The 17,927-nt window shown below is 37.6% G+C and overlaps 1 protein-coding gene across 1 annotated transcript in view; it reads right to left on the bottom strand.

Annotated features, from left to right (window-relative positions):
• MACC1 (MET transcriptional regulator MACC1) overlaps nucleotides 1–17,655 on the bottom strand; it is a 65,694-nt gene extending 48,039 nt beyond the window's left edge. Inside the window, exon 1 of the mRNA XM_040472471.1 lies at nucleotides 17,157–17,655. The gene's annotated coding sequence lies outside the window, so the exon portion shown is untranslated. The remainder of the gene's footprint in view (nucleotides 1–17,156) is intronic.
• Between the last annotated feature and the right edge of the window lie 272 nt (nucleotides 17,656–17,927).

Below are 17,927 nucleotides of genomic sequence, written 5' to 3'. Positions count from 1 at the left end.
ACATTTAGAAAAACCTGCACATGTTCTTATGTAGTCACCATCAATGAACTAAGGAGTGAATTAACTGAGGAATGAATTAACTTGGAAGCATGGTTTATTTTACAAATGTCTCCAGACAAAAACTAAGAAAATAGAATGTAATTGCATTATGCACAAAGATTTTAGACAAACTCTGGATATGCCATGGAAAGTTTTAAAAGCCATATTTGAGCTGCAAAATTCAAAATCACAATTCTTCACACTCAATTTCAGGTGAAACAGAATAAATTTTCGTCATCTAATATGAGACTTAACATAGTGGCTTTTAGGAGGAATGTTATTACTCTTTGTTTTCATTTTTATTCCTTACAATATACAGGCTTATTTTTTCAACTAGAATATATAAGCAATTTCATTTATAGAAATATTTATTTGATAAAAACCATTTCAACATAAGCAATTTCAAGGATCATACGAAGAAAACCACACTCTCTAGCGGTGAAACCTTGAAACAGCAAAGTCATGAAGGCAGACTTCTGCCTGTCTGACAGGCACTGCCTCATTCAGGTCGAGGGAATAACAGGAAGGTCTGAAGTTTGGGTATTAGCAATGAAACCTCAAGAAGACTACAACATCTGGAGGTTCCTGAGAACATTGGATACCTGAGGCATGGAGGAGAATGGTGGGAAAAGAAGCAAACCCCTGACAAAAAGATATTGATCAAAGCAATGTCTGATCTCCTTTCATGAGGACTGGGGAAAACCTGGCAGTAATTAAACTAGTGCGTAAGTAAAGTCCCAGGGACTTTTCTGAACCAGAATTAGCCACTGAATCCAAATGCAGCATGGGAGATCAAGAGGGATAAAGAGCCAAGAGAATCATGCTATTTCAGGATGTAAACAATGAACAAAGCAGGACTGCCAAAGACTTGAGTTTAATGGATGTTGGTCTCCTAGCGGGCATGAAAGGATGAAAGGGGATCAATTCGTCAGTGTAAACATTTAAGGCTTACCCAGACGAGTAAACATTTTGTCCAGGGTCCACCCTTTGATTATTCAATCCTGTCTTGATAATCTCCTGAAGTCTGCACCTGGTCCTAGCCTCCATTTGGGGTTCTCCTTTCAAATCTCAGCCTCATTTTAAATCTCTTCAGTATTCCTCTAATGAAGCAAGATTTTTATGAGGGTCACCAATTTATAAGTCAAATTACATATATATTATCCAGTTAATCAGAATAATCAATCCCATGCACCCCAATCAGCCTTGATATAAAACAAATCTTTCAAATGAGAGACAAAATAGAACTATAAAAGAATAATATCAATTGGCATAACAATGAAGAGTTCATGAAAAAGATCTACAGAAGATTCAGTAAATGCTTTGTCCATAAAAGTACAATTATGAGACTATGCAGAAGGAGGCTCTTCTAAATTATTAAACATTATAAAATACTTTTAAAAATGCAAAGCTCTCTATAAATACTAGATCTTGTATGAATTATTATTCTGCTGGCAGTAAAAAGGGAGGAGGGTAATAATGGTAATTTGAATTTATGGAAGGCCTATCATCTCAGACACTTGTGCTTTTGAATGCCAGCTTATTAATCCTCAGGGCTATCTTAGGAGAAAAGTAGCCAATGTTATGAGCTCTTTTTGCATATAAGACATTGAGACACAGAGTGTGTGGCTTATACAAGGCTTGCACAAGGAAGCTGGGAGTAGAAGGAAAAATCCTTAGCTACAGAGGTGGGAATGTGGTCCACAGATAAAGAGTTGGCAGATTTGACCTTCTCCTATCCAGACATATCAAAAAGTAGGCACCGTCCCACACAAAGCTATCGGAAGCAAAAGGGGATTACACAGAGAAGGGGCCTGAGGGTGTGTGGTGGAGTGTCAGAGTGTCGGAGGCAGTAGTTCAACCCAAGCGATACCAGTGAAATGCACAGGTAAAGGGCTTGTCTTCCTTGCTCAGCAGGATGGACACGCTGGCATCCTGAAGCCAATCCCCTCCTCTAGCACCACCCTCCCCCTCCACACACTCCATCAACCCTAGGGAGATCATCACATAACCATCAGGAAGTAATCACTTCAGAACCATGCTCTGAACAAGGCTGGAATAAGGGAATAAGTACAATTGCTCAAATTAAATAGGAAGCACACAGTGACAACAGGGCACTTATTAACATGAGAATTAAACACCAAAATGAATGAAGAGGAAATCACAGAGGTGAGTTAAGAATACAGAAAGTGTCATCCAAAATAATACTTGAGAAACTACTTTCAATCCTACCACCTTCTTTCAGAAAAAAAAAGACCATTTTAATTTAAAACTAAATAGTTATATTTATTTAAAAATAACGTTTAAAATAAATTCAAAAGTAAGGGGTGCCTGGGTGGCTCAGTCGGTTGAGCATCCAACTTCGGCTCAGGTCACGATCTCACAGCTCATGGGTTTGAGCCCCACATCGGGCTCTGTGCTGACAGCTCAGAGACTGGAAACTGCTTCAGATTCTGTGTCTCCCTCTCTCTCTCTCTGCCCCTCCCCAGCTTGCACTCTGGCTCTCTCTCTCAAAAATAAATAAAATTAAAAAAGTTTTTTAGGGGCACCTGGGTGGCTCAGTCGGTTAAGCGTCTGACTTCAGCTCAGGTCACGATCTCGCGGTCCGCGAGTCCGAGCCCCGCGTCAGGCTCTGGGCTGATGGCTCAGAGCCTGGAGCTTGCTTCCGATTCTGTCTCTCCCTCTCTCTCTGCCCCTCCCCCGTTCATGCTGTGTCTCTCTCTGTCTCAAAAATAAATAAACGTTAAAAAAAAATTTAAAAAAATTTTTTTAATTCAAAAATAAATAAAACTAAGTGTTCTGTAAAATGAATCAATAAGAAAGCTGTGAATTTTCATAAAGGAAAAAAGTCTTTTGAGAAGAATTTTAAAGTGGCTGGGATTAAGCCATATCCTATACAACTTTTAGCAAGCTAGAGAATAAAGAAAAACTAGGGGCTCTACCATTTGGTGTGCACGCACGCACACACATGCATGCACACGTATATGCTCATTTAAAAGAGTACTAGAAATGGATAGCTACAGATACATTTTAAAACACCTCTCCATTAACAAACAGTACTAAGTTGTATTTCAAAATAATAATAACTATAAAAACCAAAGAAAAAATGGGACGGCATCCAAGAGGAAAAGAAGTTACTGAGAGACCTCTGTTATCAACATTCTCAACCAACTTACTGGTCACAAAAAGACACATCCTGGAATAGAAAATAAACTGTCAAACTGCAACAGGCAAGAGTGCATAGGTTAATCACAGGGAATTTGAACTTTAGGAAACTGCCAAACCCAACTTGAGACATGAGAGATCAAGCAATGTAATTGCATAAGAAGGGAGCCAAAGCAATGCATACAACTATTAGTATCTAATTTCCTGTTTGTTTGAGCCAGGAGAAATATTCCCCTTTATGTGTAGTTAGGCTCCTAAAGGTATCCCTTACCATTATAGCCTAGAAACATGGAATATCATTCTGCACTCAGGTAAGTGTCAATCTGAGCCTACCCAACCTAGTTGTTCATTTCCCTTTTTGAAGTCCTCAAAGATGACTGGGTATTATTTAGTAGAATGGATGTCTATTTTTATGTGTCTTTATTTGAAAATAGACATTCTAAAGAGAGAGAAGTGATACTGAGTCATCACAATTGATGAATCAAATGTAGAGATGATCTTGATGGATGCTGGTCAACCCAGAAGAAGGGTGACACGGTCTGTAGTTATAATAAACGAGAGGGAGGAAAGTAGCAGCTGGGATCATAAGGACAGGAGAGGTTCCTGGGCCTGTCTGCCCCATAGTATCCTGTAGTGTTTATGAAATTGTGATATCTGTGTTCAAATGCCAGCCACACTGGAGTTTGGTGAGAGGGCTGCAGAAGTGGCAAGAGGAAAGGATATGGACTCCAGCAGGGCTGGTCGTGAATGACCTTATAAGACATCTGAGGAACTTGAACTTCAGCCTAAAAGAAGACACAGAGGAGTTTAAATCAAGGCAATGATGTGATCCTATTTATGATTTGAATTGTAGAACTATGGAGAGAAAAAGTGGAGCAGAACCAGAGACAAGAAGTGGCAGCGACCTGAACTAGGAAAATGGTCATGAGAGTGGAGAGTAGACAGAGCCCAAATGACCTCCTTACATTCCGTTTTTGAGCTTCGGCCTCCAAGGATGTGCAACTTGGGGATAACTCCCCTTAGTCCAAGCACCAGCTGGACCTTTCTGGCCTCCTATAAAGGAAGGGTGTGTGTGTTCATACCTCACTTACTGGTAATTATCCTTTTCCCCCCATGCTCCTGTATTTCCCTCCCAAACAGTCATCTCCAACACGCTACTAGATGTTTTGTGTGAAGCAGTTTCACTATAAATTTCATTTATCTTCATTTGTAAAAACAACAGAAAGCAAGTGTCAAAACAATCTATACATATCCAAGTCAGTGAGAAACTTTTTAGAGAATCCTACTGAAGTGAAGGGATAATATAGATAAGTGCAGATATTTAATATTTGCTATTGCTACTAAAACCTTTTGCATTCATTAAAATTATCTTTTAGTTGCATCAATCTCTGTGAATAAATTTTATGGACATTAAAATGGCAGGTATTAACAACAAGAAATACTATTGGTGTTTGCCACCAATAGTAATGACAGAGAGAAGGGCAAAGACTCCTTCCCTTAGGGATTTCTAGATTTCAGAATATTCCCATTGTATTCTTAAAGTAGAGTGAAAATGATTTTATATGTTATATTTGTTTTGAGGGTTGACTAATGTGTTTTAGAGGAAAGAACATGGGACCTGGAATAAAAGAACTTGATCAAGTTCTTAAACCTCTCTGATCTTTGATTTTTACATCTATTAAGTGGAAATAATAATTATGCCTTTGCTGCTGTGTTTTTTTAAGAATTCTGTGGCTTAATGTCTGTTATAAGGTCCAAAAATTTGGTGGTTTTAGGAATGTTCCAAAGCTGCTCTCTCAGAGCAGTAGTCAAGAGCTACATGTAACTATTAAACACTTGAAATATGGTGGTGCAACTGAGGAAATGAATTTTTAATTTTAATTTATTTTAATTAATTTAATTCATTTTAATTAAAAGGCACATGTGCCAGTGATCACCATATTGGAAAGTGCACCCTACAATATGGTTTTACTTTAAATTATTCCTTTTTAAAGTTAGTTAACTCTACTCTGCTCTGGAAATCCATAAACTAGTATATTGCACTTATTTAAGAATGGTTCCTAATATATAGGCAATGATAGATATATAACCATTTTAAATACAATCATGAGATGAATCAGAATGCAACTGCATTTCTGTCTATCACTTTCCTTTTAAAAATGTATTCACTGGGGGGAGTTTTTTCCAATACCACTGATAAAAATCCCCCAGTTAGCCTCGTGTATCTTCTGGTCACTCTTGACCTAAAGAAAATCCTGTGGTTACTTAAAGTTGCAAAATGCAGTTTTGTTTCATAAATTAAAATGTCCCACCCAATATTTTCATGAGTATACTAATCTCCCATCTTAAAACAGATCTCCTAGCCCTGCAGGAGATCCCTGCAGGATCTGCCTTTGTGGGAGGGAGTTCAGTGCACATCTTCTCTTTCCCAGCCTCACCTCCTCCATCACCAACTTACAAGTTCCTGTTACTGAAGTCTCCAAAGTTAGAGAATGGGGAAAGAAAGGGAGAGAGAAAACAGAGCATTTTTACCCTACTGGTATGACTGGAAGCTAGTTTTGTCTCTGCTGATATTTATTGCTGATACTGGGTGGGGTGTGTGAGGGGGTATATGGGTGCGTGCATCCACGTGCAAGTGAACTCTAAGGGATCCTGAGAAACTCATGACTGCACCACTTGTGAAATGAGCAATGCATCTAATTCTTCTGTCAGTTAATCCTCCCTCAGCTCTGTTTTTCTACCAGAAAAACACATCAAGCTTTCCAGGAGTTTGCAATACAGCCACTTCCTCAAAGCTTGAGATAAAAAGTACTGTTCCTCATATTCTACCCCTCTGCATTGGGGTAGCTCTCTAAAAATCATTCTCACAAAATCCTCCAAGTATTTTTTTTCTCCCTATAGCTTTCTTTATAACCTGAAAGTGAATGAGGCGCTCAAGAACTGTGAAAATATCCCCAGGTGGAATTTTAGTCAGATACCTCTCCTTGGCATCTCAAATCAATTGTCTTAGAATCTTAGCCAAAATTTCCAGTTTAATATCCTGTTACTGTGTAAAAATGATCACTGCAGCTGTGTTTACAGTTGAAGAGTAGGAAGTACGTGCAAACTGCCAATAGGAGACCAATAAATAAATTTTGACGTATCTATGATCATTGTGGTAAAAAAAAAAAAAAAAGAGTGTGGTATCTTCATATGCAATGATATGAGTCAATCATCAAAATATTAAGTAAAAACATCAAGGGCACCAAACACTCCATATGCTTAGAATATCTACTCCTAGAAGAATTCAAAAGAAACTGAAAACTGCCATGCTGCGCTTCCAGGGAAAGGGTTTGTAGACTAGGAACCCAAAATCTGGCGTTTCAGTTTACTTTTCATTCTCCAGCTTATATAGTACCTGGATTTTTTCATTGTGGGGAAGAATCACTTTATGTTTTTTTTTTTTTAAATATCCTTATAAATACATTTTGAATAGATATTAAAACCTCTCTTGATTGTCCAATTTTTTAAAAATACTATTCTCTTTCCATTTGGCACAGTCTCTAGCACTTTTTTTTTTTTTTTTTTTTTTTTTTTTTTAGCCCTGGCATCCTAACACAGATTTGTCTAAATGCTAATCAGAGTGAAATGCGCTACCTAAAATAAACCAACCAGCTCATTTATAACATCAACCTTTGGAAACCTGACTGAAACACCAAAGACAGAATAAATGAGTCTGTATTTTTGAGCAAATGGGTGAGCTATAACAAGCATGCTTTCTTTTTCCAGGAGAATACAGAAAAATAGACTGGATTATAGGCATAACATAAAACCACATTCACACTTTAAGTTTGTAAGCTATGTGTAAATACGGAGGAGTTAACTTTACATCTGGAAAATGATGCTTGATTCTTGATATTCAAAGACAAATAATTTTTTTTACTGAATTTTCAGTTTATTGCAATAATCCAAAAAGAGAATCACCCAGTGGGCAGACACTGCTCACTTTGCTGGAGACTTGCTATTTTTCAATCAAACAAGGATAGAGGACCCTCCTAGTAGTTTAGTCTGAGGGTCTAGAATTAAACTTAGCTATAGACATCAAGGAGGAAACTTCAGTAAATAAAAAAAAAGTTTGGTATATGAATTGATATGTGAATTAACACAACTTATTTTCTCTAAAATGGCAAAAGAAGGGGCGCCTGGGTGGCGCAGTCGGTTAAGCGTCCGACTTCAGCCAGGTCACGATCTCGCGGTCCGTGAGTTCGAGCCCCGCGTCGGGCTCTGGGCTGATGGCTCGGAGCCTGGAGCCTGTTTCCGATTCTGTGTCTCCCTCTCTCTCTGCCCCTCGCCCGTTCATGCTCTGTCTCTCTCTGTCCCAAAAATAAATAAACGTTGAAAAAAAAATTAAAAAAAAAAATAAATAAAAATAAAATGGCAAAAGAAGAGAAACCCGCATAAAATTTTGCCTTTGATAAATTTTCATGAGATCAAAACTGTTTAGTTTCTAGTATCGTAAGTGAGGTCATAAAATACTTCCTGTAACTTCAGTCAGGAAGAGCAATCAAAAGGTGTGTTATAGAATTAAACAAAGTTAAGTATTTAACTCCATCCAAAAGGAAAAACAGAAATTAATAAGGGATAAAAAAACGGGGTGCCTGGTGGCTTAGTCGATTAAGCGTCCAACTTTGGTTCAGGTCATGATCTCGCAGTTTGTGAGTTCAAGCCCCATGCCCGTCTCTGTGCTGACAGTTCAGAGCCTGGAGCCTTCCTGGGTCTGTGTCTCTGTCTCTCTCTCTCTGCCCCTGCCCCACTCATGCTCTCTGTCTCTCTCTCTCTCTCTCTCTCTCTCTCTCTCTCTCTCTCTCTCTCAAGCAAATAAACATTAAAAAAAATTTTAAGAAGGGAAAAACACCTAGAAGACGGCATAAGTCCCTGTATCAGAAAAATATAAATATTCTAAAATGTATTTTTCAAGATCACGCAAAAGTTAGAAGTAGCCCAGATCCCGAAGGCCTTCCCTGGTCTTCTTTCTGCTTGTCCTCCTGCAGCTGATTTGGTCATGACCTTGGCTTCCTAAAACTCTCTCTCTAATTTCTTGAATTAATCTCCTCATGGTTTTCCTGCTTTGCTTTCCATGTTTTCTTCAGTGGCTCCACTTGCATTACCTGTTTATTTAAATATTGTCCCTTTTATTTGTTGTTGTTAGTGTTGTTCTTTTCCCTCTCAGTGATCTCTTTGAGCTATTCCAGCCTTCCTTATGATTCCAATGTCCCATTTTTATGGGAAAAACTCAGTTATTTTTGTCTTTAAACTAGAGCTCTGCTATGAGCTGCAGAACCTTATCAGCCACCTTCAGAACATCTCAGTATGAATACTGCCATAGCCTTATACCTTCCTATACACGCCTCAGACCAAACATATCCATGGTTGAACTCGTCTCTCCTTCCTTATCTCCACCAAAAAAATGCCTACTTTTTTTCAGGAACTCTGCATTTGTTGATGGTTTTGCAATCTTCTCACTTATATCAAATTAAAATCTTGGAGCCCCCTTGAACTGCATCATCTCTCACACACATCACATCCATCTACTTGGTACACCTTATCGCCACATTCTCTTTCTAACTAATGCCATGGCAACTGCCCTAGGTTAGGCCTTATTACATCCTTTCTGGAACCTCAATCCCTCCTCCACTAGTCTTCCACTTTCTTGTCTCTCCCCTTCCTGCACGATTCTGCCCACTGCCATAAAAGTCGTGTCATTGAAACACAGGTCTAGTCTTAGCATTCTGGTGTCTGTCCCTGCTGCTCTATTGAAACTGCTCTAGACAAGACATCCACTGAAATTTAAAGGCCAACTTTCATTATTGTTAAGGCCTTACTCTGACATGTGACACTCACTGCTAACTTCTCCCTTATTGGAAGTTCTCCTCCTTTGTCTTCACTCACTCTACTCTCCATTGAATTTCCTCCTATTTCTCTGGCCTCTCCACAGTCTTCATAATGGTTGTTTCTTCCTTTGATTAAACCTTTATGTTATTATGTCAGAATGCACCACCATGAACCTCCTACTCTTCTCATGTGCAGTCCTCAATACCTTTGGGAGATCCCACCCTGACCCATGACTGTAGCTATGTCTAAGGATTGCTGACTTCCACATCTTTCTCTGATTTATCTATACCCTTGACTCCTAGACCTGTCCTACTGTTTAAAATTTATCTATGTGAATAGTCACAGGCAGGTCAAAGTCCACTAGCCTCAAATGAATTCACCTATCTATGCTCCCAAATCTATTTCTCTTATCTTCCCTATCTAAGGGAACAAGGACACCACCATCCATTCAGTTAGTTACCTATGTCAGAAACAAGGAGGTAATCCACAATTTTACCCCATTCCTGCCCCCTAGCCACTCCCCCTAATCTGCTAATTGCTGCAAAATTAATATCTCTAAAAATGTCTGCCATATTCCAACACTAATTCCCAACACTACACCTCATTTGTGTAGGCTCTATTTTTTTCCTCACCTAGGTTTCTGCAATAAATCCTACCCGGTCTGCTGCTTCCAATCTTTCCTATTCTCCATTCCCAATATTTTAAAAATAATCTTTCTACAATGCAGGTTTTATCAATTCAGTTTCTAGTTAAATATCATATGAGGACTTTCCTTCTTTTGCATGATATGGTCAGGAGTTTTAGTGGGTATTATGACCTATAATCCAGATTCTACAAATTTATGTCTAAAAGTACTCAGATATGTCCTAAGATTTTTGTACAATAATGCTCAATGTGGCACTATTCAAAATAGCAAATATGGGGGGAAACAGACATTTTCAACACTAAAGGACTGGTTAAATTATAATATCACCGACAAATGAGCAACTTAAAATTATATTATATAGAAAAATATACAATGACACAGAAATGTGTACTATATTATTAGGTGAACTAAAATGATTGCATAACATTTTTATAAATTATTCGTTCTTAATACCGATTATAGTCATAACAAGATAGGGTATACACACAATTCTTAAAGATGCACATCCTTGTTAGGTATGACTGTGGTTCTTAAGTTTTCTACAGTGAACATGCAACACTTTTTAAATCAGGAAAAAAATACAAATAAACGTTATTCTATAAAAGACTATACTCAGAGATGAATGAACAAAGGTGTAGTACATACACACACACACACACACACACACACACACACACACGCACACACACAGAGGAATATTACTTGGCCATAAAATGATGCAATCTTGCCATTTGTGACAACATGATGGGTCTAGAGGGTATTATGCTAAGTGAAATAAGTATATGTTAACCTATACATACAGAGAACACCAGAGGGGAGGGGAGTGGAGGATGGGCAAAATGAGTGAAGGGGAGCGGGAGACACAGGTTTTCTTCCAGTTATGCGATGAGTAAGTCACAGGAATAAAAGGTACAGCATAGTCAATGGTATTATTATAGGGTTGCATGGTGACACATAGTAGCTGCACTTGTGAGCACAGCTTAATATACAGAGATGTCCAAAGACTACATTGTAGAGCTAAAAGTAATGTAACATTGTATGTCAACTCTACTCAAATTAAAAAAAAAAAAAAGTCTAAACATAGTTATTCAATTTCTTTAGGAAATTTTCTTTATCCCCAAATCCACCTTGAAGTATCTCCCGCCCTGGCCCTCCCACTCCTTGCTACACTTTCCCAGCCTGGGTTAGGCATCTCTATCCTATGCAAACCCATTTTAGTTCTCACACTGTACTATCAATTTTATATACTTATTGGTCACTTCTTTTGTCACATGACCTCCTCCAACTCTACGTGTCCAGCACTCATCAAAGCATGGGTAGGATAAATGTTTACTGAATAAATTAGTGATTAATGCCACTCACCTCACAGTGACTCATACTGATTCCTCACTGCCTTCAGAAAAACGTGCATACGTCTAGGGTTGATATTTGAAAATCCTCTGTAATAGAGGCAACTTGTCTTTTCCGTCTTATTATCTTCATATTTTTGCTTCCATTTCTCCAAATACCAAATCTCCAAGCACACCTATCTATAGGGAGGGATGGTGTCTTTCTTGTTTAGTGCTGTATCCCAAAACTTGGCTCAGTGCCTCACATAGAGCAGATGTTCAGAAGTTATTTGTTGAATTAATGATTGGATAAATTAATGGTACCAAATATATTTTGTACTTTCTACTTCCTCATATTTTATAAAAAGTTAATCCTGGGTCACCTGCATGGCTCAGTCGGTTAAGCATCTGACTCTTGATTTCGGGTCAGGTCATGATCTCTCAGTTTGTGAGATCAAGCCCTATGTCTGGCTCTGGGCTGACAGTGAGGAACCTGCTTGGGATTCTCTCTCCCCGTTCCCTATGCACGCTTTCTCTCTAAATAAATAAATAAATAAATAAATAAATAAATAAATAAACCAACATTTGAAAATAATTTTAAAGCTACTCCCTTCCTTTTTTTTGCCTCTTTAACGTTTTTTTCTCACCTCCAAGGCTCAGTAAAGTTTGATCATCCATAAGAATCATTTTCCAATTTTCCTAGGCAAAATTAAATTCTCCCACTACAAATGTAGCACTCATTTGAGACTCCCTATTACTTAATTATGTTATTTTGATATAATTTAAATATTAACTGGTTTCTAAATTTTGTGGAGTTAAGGATTATGATACTTTAACGTCTCTCTTCCCAGTCTGTTCCCACCTATCCTTTCTCACCTGTCCTAGCTGGAATGCACTGAGTATATACTAAAGCCACCAACCCTACATACTGACTATTGATGTAATATTTCTGTGAATCAGTTTTTTCATCTCTAAAATTGGTATAATATCATTATCTGCCCTCCAAAATTAACTGAAAAAGACAATGTAATTAAAGTGCTTAGGACAGCACCTAGCACACGGTAAGCATTCAATGACATTAACAGTTGTTAATATTATTATCACTATTATTATTAATACAATTAATACTAAAGAAAATGTTAAATGGACAAGTCAGTTAATTTTTCACATAGGTTAAAAAATAAGAAAGTTAATTTGAAATAAAATTTTGCATTATACTTTAGAGATTGGAATGTTCCAAATATATCTTACTCTCTCAGATGCCACAAGAGTCTGGTTTTCAGCTGTATGTGGAAAGATTATTTATGTGGAACATTTGAGATAAATAAATGTGTTGAGAATGGAGATAAGCAGGAACTCTCATTCATTCTGGCATGGAATATAACATGGTGTAAATATTTTGGATACCAATTTATTATCAGCATCTCATAAAATGAAGATGCATATACCTATGGCTCAGAAAATCTATTCCCTAATATAGTCACTACAGTAATTCTTACATTTGTACGTAAGTGCATATGTAAGAATATTTATTATAGTGCTACTTATCACAGCAAAATACCATACAGCTATGAAAATGAATAAGTTGTGCTACAAAATCAACATGGATTAACCTCCAAAGTACAATGTTGAGAGAAAAGAGCAAGTTGCAGAAGAATAATATATTTAATGTTTGTATACAAATTTTAAACACTCAGACAATGTTATATATATATTTGGACATATTCACATAGTGGCAGAGAGAATAAAAGCATACAATGGAGAGATAATCTACAAAAACGGGATAGTAGTAACCTCTGAGTTGGGAAAATGGGGAACAGGATCAAGGAGAGTGCTTTATGTTTTTTAATTTCTAATATTTTATTATTTAAGCTGGGGGTATGTGATATCCATCTTTCAATATCCATATACTATGTATTGGACATACTAGGGAAACATCTAAATTAAGTGCCTTTCCCACAGAAACCTCCACTCCACCCTTCCTAGAAATTCAAGCCACTGACTGACTATTTTCCTGGCTAAAGATGACGATATTTTTGTTTATTCTCAGGAAATACCCTATAAAGGAGCCCCATCTCTGAGCAAGGTGGTGGCTATAGTAATTAAGAAAGGATTCTCAAGAGAAAATAAAATTTGGGGAGTAAATAGTCAACCTCTTCTCCATTCCCCTTCCCTTCCCTAGATACCTGAAGATTCTCTTCTTGTGTCCTTGAGTGGGGCAGGAAAGAGAGCAGGGCTAAATTTCATTTTAAGAAGGTATGCGCTTGCTTTATCCACTTCTCTGGCCAACACTGATGGCTTTCTAGAATTCCAGGACCATGTGATTAACAATGCAGTTTCCTTTTCCACTGGGAGGTTGACTCATCTTATTTTCGAACTGCTGTAGCACAAAGGATCATTTCCCCAACAAAAAATAGCTCTTTCTCTTTTGCCTCAGTGTCACTGTAATTCTCTTAGGCCACAAAACTTAACAACTCAAGAGCAATTTATTGGTGGTCTTTTTATAATTACGACTTAATTTTCTTTTTTGTTGATTGACTTCTTCAACTCTGTCTTCTTTTCCATTTTTCCCCATCAGCTGTTATTTACCCATGCTCAGAAAATTGAGACTTATTTTCAAGGTACTCTGTTTGCATTCATGTTCCCTGTGCTCCAACCCCCTTATATGCCATTTCTTAGATGTTCTTCCCTTTTTTTTAAGTTTATTTATATATTTATTTTCCTTAAAAAATGTTTATTATAAGGGAAGGGAAACAAAAATAATATAAAAACAGGGAGGGGGACAAAACATAAGAGACTCATAAATATGGAGAACAAACAGAGGGTTACTGAAAGGGGTGTGGGAGGGGGGATGGACTAAATGGGTAAGGGGCACTAAGGAATCTACTCCTGAAATCATTGTTGCACTATATGCTAACTAATTTGGGCGTAAATTAAAAAAAAATGTTTATTCTGAGAAAGAGAGAGAGAGTGAGTTGGGGAAAGGCAGAGAGGGAGGGATAAAGAGAATCCTAAGCAGCCTCCGCACTGTCAGTGCAGAGCCTGATGCGGGGCTTGAACTCATGAACTGTGTGATGCCATCGGATGCTTAAACAACTGAGCCACTCAAGCACCCCATTAGATGAGCTTCCTAAAGCACAACTTTCAACATGTGCCTGGCTCAGGGCCCTTTTGGACCCTCCATCACATAGAAGCTGAAGTCCAAATCTCTTTAAAGCTTCTACATTTGACTTTATTCCAGAATCATTATCCAAATATATCATAGAATACCAGATATCCTTCCTTCCCAGCTATACATAAAAATAACTAATTCAATTTCACTTCCTAATTTTGCAGTGGAGTTACTACCTCAATATTTCCCAAACTTTAGGGATTCTGGCACCTTGTCATTATTTTTCCATTACCAATTGCCATCTGAACTATATTTTACTTACTATTCTCTGTAAATTCACTCTCATTCTAGCTAAGATAAGTATTGTAAAAGCAAATTTCTAGCAGTATCTTAAATGGGGAAAAAACAGCATCTACTGGAATTATTGGGCAATAAGTATAAAAATAAATGTTTTTCTAATAGGTAAATTACAACTAAATACCTTTTGCCTGCTAAAATCATTGAGCTTGCTACTTACTTCATAGTTCTTATAAAGGAGAATGGAAAACAAGTGTTGGAAGAATTTTAAAGTCATATTAACAACAATAAAATTTTGTCCGTGAAAAAAAATGGAAAGAAATTTTTAAAATACACTAACTTTCTCATAGCATTACCCAATGTTATTAATTGTCCAGTCTATCTATTGTCCCAAATCATTTCATCCGTGCAAAGTTGGGAAATACTGCTCTAGATGAGATAGTCTCTTCATGTTTTTCTGCAGATTTCAGCTCTGCACATCCTTCCAGACCTGGCCAGACCTTCAGCACTTCCCACAGTGTTCTCTCAATATTCAGTAAAGCATGGCCTCCCCTTTCTCGGCTAATCTCTGTACACATCTCTTCACTCCATTTTGCTATTGACCGACTTACATAAAAGTTTTGAAGTTTATTTTTTTCTAATCTCTAATGATTACAGTTCAAGCAAAGATTTATGGAGTTCTTTTTAATCTCCCGATACTAAGCATCACACCTTCTAAGGAGGGGGAATTAACGAACAGTGATGGCATGAATGGCATGCATGATTAATGGATTAATACATTTCTCTTCTAATAGGTCAGGATTCCCTCAGGACTATGCATCCGTCACTCTTTAACTACAGGCCTTGCCCGGGGGAGAACATTGCAGGATTGATTGATAGAAGTAGTTGTTAAATAAATAAATGACACTTCCTAGAGAAAGTAGGCCATAGATGGCATTGAAGGGCAAAAACAATGTGGCTCTTTTAGGTGGTATTTATCAAGTGCTTCTGCAGCTTTTCTTCTCCTATAAGTTTATTCTGGTACTATGCTGGACTTGCTGACATAGCTCCTGAGAAGATTGAAATTCATGTGGTATATCACATGCAAAACTTCACACACTTGTCACAAACACTTGTCGCTCTCACTTTCAGTTATCACCAAATACCACAGGGAATAGTCTTAATAGACAGCGTGTATACATATGGTCTTTCAAGAAAAGATTTCCAAAAGTTCAAAAGTGACAAACTTTCAAGTTTCAAATCAATATAAATCTTTTGTCCTCCAAATTAGCCAATACATTTTAAGATAAGGTGGCATTTAACAGATCCTGCCTTGAGACACATAAAAATAATCTGTTTATAAATTAACTACATGGGGGGCACTTGGGTGGCTCAGTCGGTTGAGCGTCTGACTTCGGCTCAGGTCATGATCTCACAGTTCATGAGTTCGAGCCCCACGTCAGGCTCTGTGCTGACACCTCAGAGCCTGGAGCCTGCTTCGGATTCTGTGTCTCCCTCTCTCTCTGCCCCTCCCCTGCTCATACTCTGTCTCTCTCTGTCTCTCAAAGATGAATAAACGTTAAAAAAATTAAAAATAAAAATAAATAAATTAACTACATGGAAGATGAGAAAACCTAATTAAATAATGCATTTGAGTTGTAACTAATAATTGTTGACTTCATAATTCCTAAATTCTGCACAATACCCATAAAATCATATTTAACATCACTATTACAAATTGGAGATAATCACATAAAGTTAAGGAGAGGATTACCAGATACTAACATAGGTGATTCAATATCAAACGTGAAATTAGACCCTATAAAAATGGACTTAGACATTTTTTTTAAGAATGAAGGACACATTAATAAATTGAAGGCACCAGAATTTTTACTATATGCTTTTTGATCTATTTTTTTAAAATTCTGCTGAAAAACACGTAACATAAAATTTACCAACCTGACCATTTGTGAGTGTACAGCCAAGTGGTATTAAGTATACTTACATTGTGTACAACCAATCATCAGAACATTTTCAAATTGCAAAACTGAAACTCTGTACGCATTAAATATTTCCTATCTTCCCCTCCCCAACCCCCTGGCAACCACCATTCTACTTTCTGTTTCTATGAATTTGCCTACTCTCAATACCTCAATACAAGTGGAATCATACAGTATTTTTTTTTCTTTAATCTGTTTTTGGGGCTTAGTTGAAACTTAATTTAAAAAAGCCAAGCTTATTGTCCCTCAGTTATTGTCAAATCATCTATTTAGTACAGCACATTATGCTAATTTCACCCTATTAACCCAATGAGGTGGATTTCATATTGACTCTACAAATGAGGAAACTGAAGCTTGACAAGGTGAAGCATCTTATCAAAGGTTACACATCTAAAAAGCAGTGGGGCCACCAAATCCAACTTTATCTGACTTCAATGCCCACAGTCTTTAATACACCTGTCTGTCTTTCGAAATACTTACAATTTTAGAGCATTTCAACCATCTGAAGTATCTGAAGCAAGCCAAAGTGGTGTGTGTGTGTGTGTGTGTTTCTAATTTGACTTTGAATGTTGCATATCTTCTTCCCCTCTTTTTATAAATTATTTTACTCAAAATCATTTCTCAAGGCATTACTCTATTCTGTCTCAAGGTTTATTCTAAACCCTGTCCCACAAAATCACAGAATATCAAGTACCTTCCCTTTTTAAAAAAACAACACTTACAGTTGTGGAAATGAACCCCAGCTTCTTCATTTCAGGAACATTATTTTAGTGAATGGAAGTCACTCTTCCAAAACCAAGGACTCTCTTCAAACGTGTCTCCCTCTGTGTATGGTGCCTGACCTGCTGCTTATGGAGCCACCTGGGACTAGAAGTCCTCCCACTGTGACTCCAAGGTTGTCCAACCAGAAACCCTAAAAGGCAAAAGAACTACAATACCCACAATTCAGACCTCTCACCTGAAACTGGGAGAAGAGAGTGGATGGCTACAGTTTCACCCTAGGAAAAAGGGGTATGTAAATGGAAAAGCAAAGCAGTAAAGTAAAGCATTAAAAAAAATTAGATCAGGTGGGTATATGTAAGAATAATTTATAAATATTGACCTATTTATATAAAAGGAAACAAAAGTGATTGATGCTTGCCAGGTAAGAAGAAAGCTCCCTCGGTGTAGGCAAGGACTAAGAGCAGCTCATGCAAACAAATCCTCCTGCAGGGGTGGAACCTGCACTACCAGATTCTCTTTGAGTGAGTCAGAGGTAAGGATGCCTCACTGCCTGGTAGAGCAGGTGAAGAGAACTTCCCTGGGGAGGCCTGACAAGCCTCTCCTACATCAGCCCTGTGATTGTCACTCAGAGATGTTACAGCCACAGTGGAGATATTTCACCTTTGCATCTTACAAAAAATCCCCTGGATTTTTTTTAATGTGAGCAAAATGAAACCCTTTTTGATATTTCCTTCCGTTTTCTAATTTTGTGTTTTCCTTCTGTGTGTTTC

This window comes from Herpailurus yagouaroundi, unplaced genomic scaffold (assembly GCF_014898765.1).
Source record: "Herpailurus yagouaroundi ecotype Mexico unplaced genomic scaffold, PumYag 100, whole genome shotgun sequence".
Taxonomy (NCBI): domain Eukaryota; kingdom Metazoa; phylum Chordata; class Mammalia; order Carnivora; family Felidae; genus Herpailurus; species Herpailurus yagouaroundi.
This window is presented reverse-complemented; position numbering and strand designations above follow the sequence as displayed.